Here is an 8,688-nt window from a genome sequence, read left to right as displayed (position 1 = left end):
CCGGTGTCCCTGGTCTGCTGGAGATGGTCCCCAGCAGACCAGAGGCACCAGGAGCAAAGCCGCAGCGGCGGCGGGGTCCCGCGCTTCTGAGGCTTTGCCATAGCAAAGCCTCAGAGGCGCGGGACCCCTCCACTTCCCCGGCTTTGCTCCGGGTGTCCCTGGTCTGCTGGGGACCGTCTCCAGCAGACCAGGGACACCGGGAGCAAAGCCGCGGAGCACGCGGGCAGCGGACAGCCCAGACGAGCCGCCGCTGTCCCGCTGCCAGCATGTTCCGCGGCTTTCCTCCCCGTCTCCCTGGTCTGCTGGAGACCAGCAGACCAGGGAGACGCAGAGCAAAGCCGTGGAGGACCCGGGTAGCGGGACCGCGGTGCGTCTCGGTCCCCCGCCTGCGTCTCCCTGGTTTGCTGGGGGGGGGGGGCGCAGCTAGTAGCCCCCCCCCAGCAGTCCAGGCTTTTCTCCAGACGCCTGTGGTAGAGCAGCTGGGGCGCTGCCGGTTGGTCCCGCAGCGCCACTCTGGGCGCTACTAGACCAACCCGGCAGCACCCCAGCTGCTCTGCCCCAGGCGTCCTGATTCAGCCGCTGCTGGTCAGTTTCAGCGGCGCTACTGGAGCAACCCAGCAGCATCCCAGCTGCTCTGCCCCAGGCGTCCCCAAGTCGGAACTGGCGTCCAGATTTAGCCTGTTGAAACTGATCAGAGGCTGATTCCAGGATGCCCGGGGCAGAGCAACTCTGCCTCGGGCTTCCTGTAGTCAGCCGCTGGTCAGTTTCAGCAGCGGCTGTATCTGGACGCCAGTTCCGACTTACATACAGATTCAACTTAAGAACAAACCTACAGTCCCTATCTTGTACGTAACCCGGGGACTGCCTGTACCCCCCCTTTTTTTTTTTTTACAAAAAAATTATAAGTACCCCCAGTACCTACAGTTGAGACAATTTTTTCCTACCTTTTTGCAACACATTTGTTTAAACAACTTAATCGTAACCGGGTGGGTGATTAAATTTTTAGGTGTAAAAAGTAGAAAAATAATAAAGCGCTGTAAAACTTAACACAAAAATTCAGTTTTCTCTAAATTTCAGTTGTGTTGACATACTCCCCAGACTTCAACTACCCCTGAAGGTACTCGTACCACTGGTTGAGAAACACGGCTATAGATGACTGATTTTGGTTGCATGTTATTCTGTAATTTTATCAAGGACAGTTGAAATCATAACAAATATACAACTTTACATATAATCAAGGAAAATGCATAAATATTTGTAGCATGAAGAAATCCAGTGGAGAGGAAGCATGGAATATATTCCTCAAAAAAATGACAGAAGAAGAAAAAAAAATCAAGATCTTGTTACCATACTGTCCTCCACTGTATATTCAGGCACATCAAACAGGGGTGATTATATAAGGGCTTAGACATATTTCCAATAATTTAGTCAATTATAACTTTAATATTCCCATCCATTCCCCATACAAATATTGAATAGAAAGGCATAAATGCCCTCAGAACATTTTCTCTTTGATGTAGCTTTTGGTAATTCATTCTCACTATTCCAGTAAAGACCTTGCATTTTAAATCTTCCTGCTTACCTCTCATCCTCCAGCTATATTTCTTCATCTACTCATTAGTTACATACACTTGTATGTACATTCTATCTTTAATGAAATATTGCTGGGTAAGGACCAAAGGCCCTGTCTATTAGTTTAATAATGTCCTGTGTTTTGAATGAGGACTAAAATCAAACAAAATATTTGGCTCTTGCCATAAGTTTTGAAGCTGACGGGTGTTGGTAAGTGGCAACTTATAGGATCATAGAACCATAGAGGTGGAAGAGATCTCAGAAGGTCATCAAATCCAGCCCCCTGTTCTAGGCAGGACCAATCCCAACTAAATCAATCCAGCCAGGGCTTTGTCAAGCTGAGACTTAAACACTTCTAGGGATGGAGACTCCACTACTTCCTTAGGTAACCCATTCCAGTGCTTCACCACCCTCCTAGTGAAATAGTTTTTCCTAATATCCAACCCTAACCTCTCCCACCACAACTTGAGACTATTGCTCCTTGTTCTGCCATCTGTCACTACTGAGAACAGCCTCTCTCCATCCTCTTTGGAACCTCCTTCAGGAAGTTGAAGGCTGCTATCAAATCCCCCCTCACTCTTCTCTTCTGCAGACTAAACAGACCCAACTCCCTCAGCCTCTCCTCATAGGTCATATTGGGGGGCTGGAGCATCATTTTGGTCACCCTCTGCTGGACCTTCTCCAATGTGTCCACATCCTTTTTGTAGTGGGGGGCCCAGAACTGGACACAATGCTCCAGATGTGGCCCCACCAGAGCCAAATAAAAGGGAATAATGACACCTCTGGATCTGCTGGCAATGCCCCTCTTAATGCAACCTAATATGCCATTAGCCTTTTTGGGTACAAGGGCACACTGTTGACTCATATCCAGCTTCTCATCCACCGTAACCACCAGGTCCTTTTCTGCAGAACTACTACTTAGCTGGTTGGCCCACAGCCTGTAACAATGCTTGGGATTCTTCCATCCCAAGTGCAGGACTCTGCACTCATCCTTGTTGAACCTCATCAGATTTCTTGTATCAAAGGGGTAGCTGCGTTAGTCTGAATCTGCAAAAGCAGCAAGGAGTCGTGCGGCCCAATCCTCCAATTTGTCTAAGTCGCTCTGGACTCTATCCTTGCCGTCCAGCGTGTTTACCTCTCCCCCCAACTTAGTGTCATCTGCAAACTTGCTGAGGGTGCAATCCATCCCCTCATCCAGGTAATTAATAAAGATACAGAACAAAACTGGTCCTAAAACCCAACCTTGGGGCACTCCACTAGAAACCGATTGCCATCCTGACATCGAACCATTGATCACTACCCACTGGGCCCGGCCTTCTAGCCAGCTTTCTATCCATCTTACCATCCATTTATCCAATCCACATTCCCTTTACTTGCTGGCAAGAATATTGTGGGAGACCATATCAAAAGTCTTGGTAAAGTCAAGGTATATCACATCCACTGACTTTCCCATGTCCACAGAGTCAGTTACTTCATCATAGAAGCTAATCAGATAGGTCAGGCACAACTTGCCCTCTCAGGGTTAGAACAGTTTTTGTTATTTTACTGCCTCAAGTACTGCATGACCTTTGTTTGCAGGTTCATCTCTAGTAATCCCCTCTTTCTTGCTAACCACATGTAACAGGATCATGTCTCACTGCTGCAGCGTCTCCTGCTTGTCATTCAGGGAATCAGCTCTTCATCACTGGAGTACCTTCTACTGGCCAGTGTCTCACCCTCAGTTACCTGTCTTCTGCACTGGTTTAGACCCTGTGTCCCTTCCTGCCCACAGTTCCCTTTCCTCCTATTATTACTCTACAACAATGCCCCTGCCCTTTGGGGTCCTGCCCTCCCAGGGAACTCCAGTCCCCTATACCCACCTTTTCCTAGTGACCCACTGCCCGACATTATGTAGCCCCTGCCTCAGGAGCAAACTGCAGTCTGAAACAGCCACTCATCATTAGCAAGGGGGTGAGCCTACTGCCTTCTGCTTCTCTTCAGTGCTCGTACTCTCAGGCCTCATCTCAAGCCCAGCAGGCCTTGGAGGCCATAGCTCCCCAGCTCTACCTGCCTTTCAGGAAGCCTCTGTAGCTTCCCTAGCAGCCAGATCCCTCCTGCTTTACTGCTAGAACAAGAGTGTTCTCTCCTCTACTTCAGGAGCCCTCATTTATACAGCCCCAGCAGGGCCCTAGCTATCTCCAGCCCCACCTGTGGCTGCTTACCACTCAGCCTATTAGCTGCAGCCTCAATTGTGGCTGCCTATAACTCAGCCTCCAAAGCCTGGAGAGCTAGCTTGGGACAGATACCCCATCACACAGCCTGAAAACGTCCATGTTGAAACTACTTTCTCCCTGGTTTGTGTCTTGTTCTTTACGTACTTGGTTCTTCTGTTAGAGACCCTTTGATTTGAGCAGCATGTATTAATTTTATTCTATCCAATTGAGTGCTGAGGCTCCTTCATGAGGATTGTGCTTTTGGCTTTCTTTGCTTGTTGGTCTATAATACTACCATGTTGTTGTCCTTTATAAGATTGTAATGGGGAGTGACAGCAGAATATGATACATAAGCAACACTGCCCTACAGGCTATGTCTAGACTGGCATGATTTTCCAGAAATGCTTTTTACAAAAAAGTCTTCCATTAAAAGCATTTTTGGAAAAGAGTGTCTAGATTACCATGGATGCTTTTCTGCAAAAGCACTTTTTGTGGAAAAGCGTCCGTGCCAATCTAGACGTGCTTTTGTGCAAAAAAGCCCCGATCGCCATTTTTGTGATCAGGGCTTTTTTTGCGCAAAACAAATCTCAGCTGTCTACACTGGCCCTTCTGCACAAAAGTTTTGCGCAAAAGGGACTTTTGCCCGAACGGGAGCAGCATAGTACTTCTGCAAAAAGCACTGATTTCTTACAGTAGGAAGTCAGTGCTTTTGTGGAAATTCAAGCAGCCAGCGTAGACAGCTGGCAAGTTTTTTCCGGAGAAGTGGCTGATTTTCCAGAAAAACTGGCCAGTCTAGACACGGCCATAAAGTTCTGAACTAGACACATTAAATATAAGAATACAGAAATGGTGGTTAGATACATGAATTGTACTCCCAGCTCTAAAATTGATTTTCTGTTTGACCTTGTGCAATTAACCTTACTGGAATAGATGCTTCGATGTCCTCACTGCAAACCTCCATTAGCTCTTCTGAAGTCCATGGGCCTCATTCTGATCTTTCTTATCCTGGTTTTTAAAGTGGCATAATTTCATTAACTCCAAGGGTTAATGAATCATCCTGATTTACAGTTGGATAAGATTTGAATCAATCCTATTGAGATGACTTCTCTGGCCTGGTCCTACCCTTTGTGCTACTTTAAGGGAGTAAAGGGTCCAAAGAATCTGCTAGATATTCAGAGCTGACTTTTCCACTGCAGGACAATCACTAACAATGTAGAGCTTGCTCTTACACCACCTTATGTGCAATCCCCAGCACAAATGCAAGTTAGGAGGAGAGAGGGGAGGTGATTGAAGCATGCAATGTTCTGGTAATCCATTGTTGAGGGCTGACAGTAGCTTCATGATTGCTACAAACTGTGCTGCTGCAGAGCTAGCCAAAAAATCAAAGTGCACAATTGGCTCCCTTGTCGGATCACATTGCTCTAAAGCAGGGGCACATTTCTTTGGGTCAAGGGCCACTGACCAATAGAAAAATCAGTCAGGGGCTGCACACAAGTGAGGAAAATAAACCCAAACAACAAAAACCCCTTACTGATGTGAGAGACACTCCCCACATTCCTGTTACACACCAGAGCCGAGGAGGGCCCAGTCTAGTAGATTTTGTGTGCTCCAGCCATGCAGTGGGGCTGTGTGTGTGTGTTGGGGGGGGGGGAGATGGGAGATGGAGCAGCAGCACCAGCACCAGCTCCCCAATGCTGGGATGGGGCAGAGTGTGAGGCGGTTGGCTGGAGGAATCTGTAGTGGGGAGGGCAGGTGGTTGGTGGGGAGGTCTGCAGCACAAAGTAGGAGACGGTTGGCTGGGAAGTCTGTAGAATAGAGTGGGAGGACATTGGCTGGGCTGTGTGTAGGGAGGAGAAGAGGCGGTTGTTGGGAGGTGTGTAGTGGGGAGGGGAAGCGGTTGGTGATGGTGCGTGGGGGAGGCAGTTGAGGGAGGTGTTTGGGGGAGGGGAGGTGAATGGAAGGGGTGTGTTGTGAGGAGGAGAAGCAGTTGGCAGGAAGTATATATGGGGAGGGGAAGCAGTTAGTGGGAGATCTGTAGGATACAGTGTGAGGCGGTTGGAGCGGGCATCTGTAGGATAGAGTGGAAGGTTGTTGTCCAGGGTGTGTGGGGAGAGGGAGGCGGTTGGCGGGATGTGTGTTGTGGGGAGGGGAGGCATTTGGGTGCAGAAGGAGGTGGAAAAGGGAATACTGGCTCGGAGAGGGGGCTCCAGGCTGGAGAGTGTTGTTAGATGGAGGGTTGGGGTGCTGAGCAAGCCACAGTCTTGTGGGTATGGTGGTGCAGGAGTTTGGGCTGGAGTGTATGAAGGGCTCAGGACGGGGGTGGGTAGGTATATGATGGGCTCAGGGCACAGGTGTGTAGTGGTAGGGGAGGTGGTTGGCAGTGGGTCTGTAGAGAGGAGGGAGGCGGTTGGATACAGTTGGAGGGAGAGTCTGTAGGATACAGTGGGAGGCCGTTGGCTGCAGTGTGTGTAGGGAGGAGGGAAGGCAGTTGGCTGGGGATATGTAGGCGAGGCGGGAGGTGGATGATGGTGGTCTTCAGAATACAGTTGGAGGTGGTTGGCTGGGATATATACGGGGAGGAGAGGCGATCAGCAGAGTGTGTGTAGGGAGGGAGGGGAGATGGTTGGCAGGAGGATCCGTAGAATAGAGTGGGAGGCTGTTGAGCGGGCTCTGTGTAGTGGGGAGGAGAGGCAGTTACTGGGAGGTGTGTAGGGGGGAGGGGAGGCAGTTGGCAGGCATTGTGTAGGGGAAAAGGATGTGGTTGGAGGCATGTGTAGGGTGAGAGGAGGAGTTTGGCAGGAGGTGTGTAGGAGGGAAGGGAGATGGTTGGTGGGGGTTGTGTATGGGGGAGGGGAGGCAGTTGTCAGGGGGTATGTAGGGCAGGGGAAGGTGTTGGTGGGGAGGGTCTAAAGGATAGAGTGGGAGGCGGTTGGTGGGAGGGTCTATAGGATACAGTGGAAGGCCATTGGCTGGGGTGTGTAGGGGGAAGGAGAGGTGGTTGGCGGAGTGTGTAGGCAGGAGGGGAGGTGGTTGGTGGGCAATGAAGGGAGGTGGTTGGCAGGGTGTGTAGAGGGACAGTACTCTCCATCCTTTTTACACCCAAGATCACTTTTTAACTGACCGGGCAAGACAAGATCTACCCTATCCCTTCCCCAGGACTCCACCCCTTCCTTTAGGCCCTGCCCTCTCTGTTCCCCTCCTCTCCATCATTTGCTGTCTCTTACTCACTCTCCCTGGGTTAAGACAGGAGGTGCGGGCTTGGGGTGGGAATGAGGAATTTGCATGTGGGAAGGGTTGAGAGGTGCAAGCTCTGGGAGGGAGTTTGAGTGCAGGAGGAGGTGGAGAAGAGGATGCTGGCTCGGAGAGGGGGCTCCAGGCTGGAGAGTTTTGGGGTCAGGTAGAGGGTTGGGGTGCTGAGCAAGCCACAGGCTTGAGGGTGTAGGGGTGCAGGAGTTTGGGTTGGAGTGTATGAGGGGCTTAGGGCAGGGGGGGTTGGGTGTATGATGGGCTCAGGATTTGGGTCTGGGGTGTGTATACAGGAGTGTTTATGATGTTGTGGCCAGATGGGGGATTGGTCCCAATTTGGGGCTTGTTGGCCAGGCTTCATTTTTAAAGAAAATATTATGTCAAACACACAATGTCTTTATTTATAAGGGGGCAGAGAACCTGTTTTGGGTCAGGTGTCACTGATCCACAGAAAATCAGTTGGGGACCACACAAGTGAGATACAAAAAAACAACCCCTCCAAAATACCCCAACCTCACTGATGTGGCCCCAACTGAGGCACCTCACTCCCCTGGCACTCCAGCTCTATGGAGGGGGAGAGTAGGTAGGACTGAGGTTCAAGGCCTCAGGCCATATGAACACTTCTGAGGTTCCAGGGTTAGTGGAATTTGTGGGCCCCTCTACGCTCTGAGGTGGGGCCAAAAATGAGGGATCCAGTGTGTGGGACAGGGTTGCCAGTGAGTGGGATAGGGATGGGGGTGCAGAATCTGGGTGGCAAATAGGCTACAGGAGCAAGCTGGGGGTACGTGTCTGGCCAGGAGGCAGGGGCAGGGTGCTGGTTGGTGCGTGGGCAAGGTGCTGATGGGGGGGAGGGATAGTTCTAGTGGTTTGTGCATTGGTATGCTAAACCCAGAGTTGTGAATTCAATCCTGGGGCGGGGGGGGAGAGCATTTAGGGATCTGGGGCAAATCTGTCAGGGATGGTACTTGGTCCTGCTGTGAGGGCCAGGGGCTGGATCTGATGACCTCTGAAGGTCCCTTCCAGCTCTGTGTGGTAGGTATATCTCTCCATGAGGCCGTGGCAGAGTGCAGGATTGTGTGTTGGCAAAGTGCTGAATGGGGGTTTGGCCAGGGGGAAGGGTGCTGGTGGAGGTTGGGGCAGGGTGCAAGTGGGAGACTTGCCAGGGGGCAGGATGCTTGTGGGGGGTCTGGCCAGGCGGCAGGGACAGCTCAGCTAGTACCTGGGGATCCCACAGTGTGTGCTGTTCCTCCTCTCCCCAAAACAGCCAGCACACTTTCTAAGAAGTCAGATTTGGTGCACAGCCAGGGACTTCCTGCCATGAGTTGTTGGGAGGGTGCAAGGTCAGGTCCTGCAGCTGCATGCCAGCTCTGACTCTTCAGGAAACTCACTCAGGCTGCGTCTAGACTGGCATGATTTTCTGCAAATGCTTTTAATGGAAAAGTTTTCCATTAAAAACATTTGTGGAAAAGAGTGTCTAGATTGGCACGGATGCTTTTCCACAAAAGCACTTTTTGCAGAAAAGCATCCATGCCAATATAGACGCACTTTTACGCAAAAAAGCCCCGATCGCCATTTTCACGATCAGGGCTTTTTTGCGCAAAACAAATCTCAGCTGTTTACACTGGCCCTTTTGCACAAAAGTTTTGCGCAAAAGGACTTTTGCCTGAACGGGAGCAGC

The 8,688-nt window shown here is 50.6% G+C and overlaps 1 protein-coding gene across 1 annotated transcript in view; it reads left to right on the top strand.

The window, feature by feature from the left end:
- The first annotated feature begins 3,842 nt into the window (after nt 1-3,842).
- Nucleotides 3,843-8,688, top strand: part of OGDHL (oxoglutarate dehydrogenase L) — a 127,069-nt gene continuing 122,223 nt past the window's right edge. Inside the window, exon 1 of the mRNA XM_075934808.2 lies at nt 3,843-3,905. The gene's annotated coding sequence lies outside the window, so the exon portion shown is untranslated. The remainder of the gene's footprint in view (nt 3,906-8,688) is intronic.

Source organism: Pelodiscus sinensis, chromosome 8 (genome assembly GCF_052426305.1).
Source record: "Pelodiscus sinensis isolate ZL-2025 chromosome 8, ASM5242630v1, whole genome shotgun sequence".
In the NCBI taxonomy this organism is placed as follows: domain Eukaryota; kingdom Metazoa; phylum Chordata; order Testudines; family Trionychidae; genus Pelodiscus; species Pelodiscus sinensis.
The sequence above is the reverse complement of the archived record's forward strand: the minus strand, read 5'-3'. Positions and strand labels throughout refer to the sequence as shown.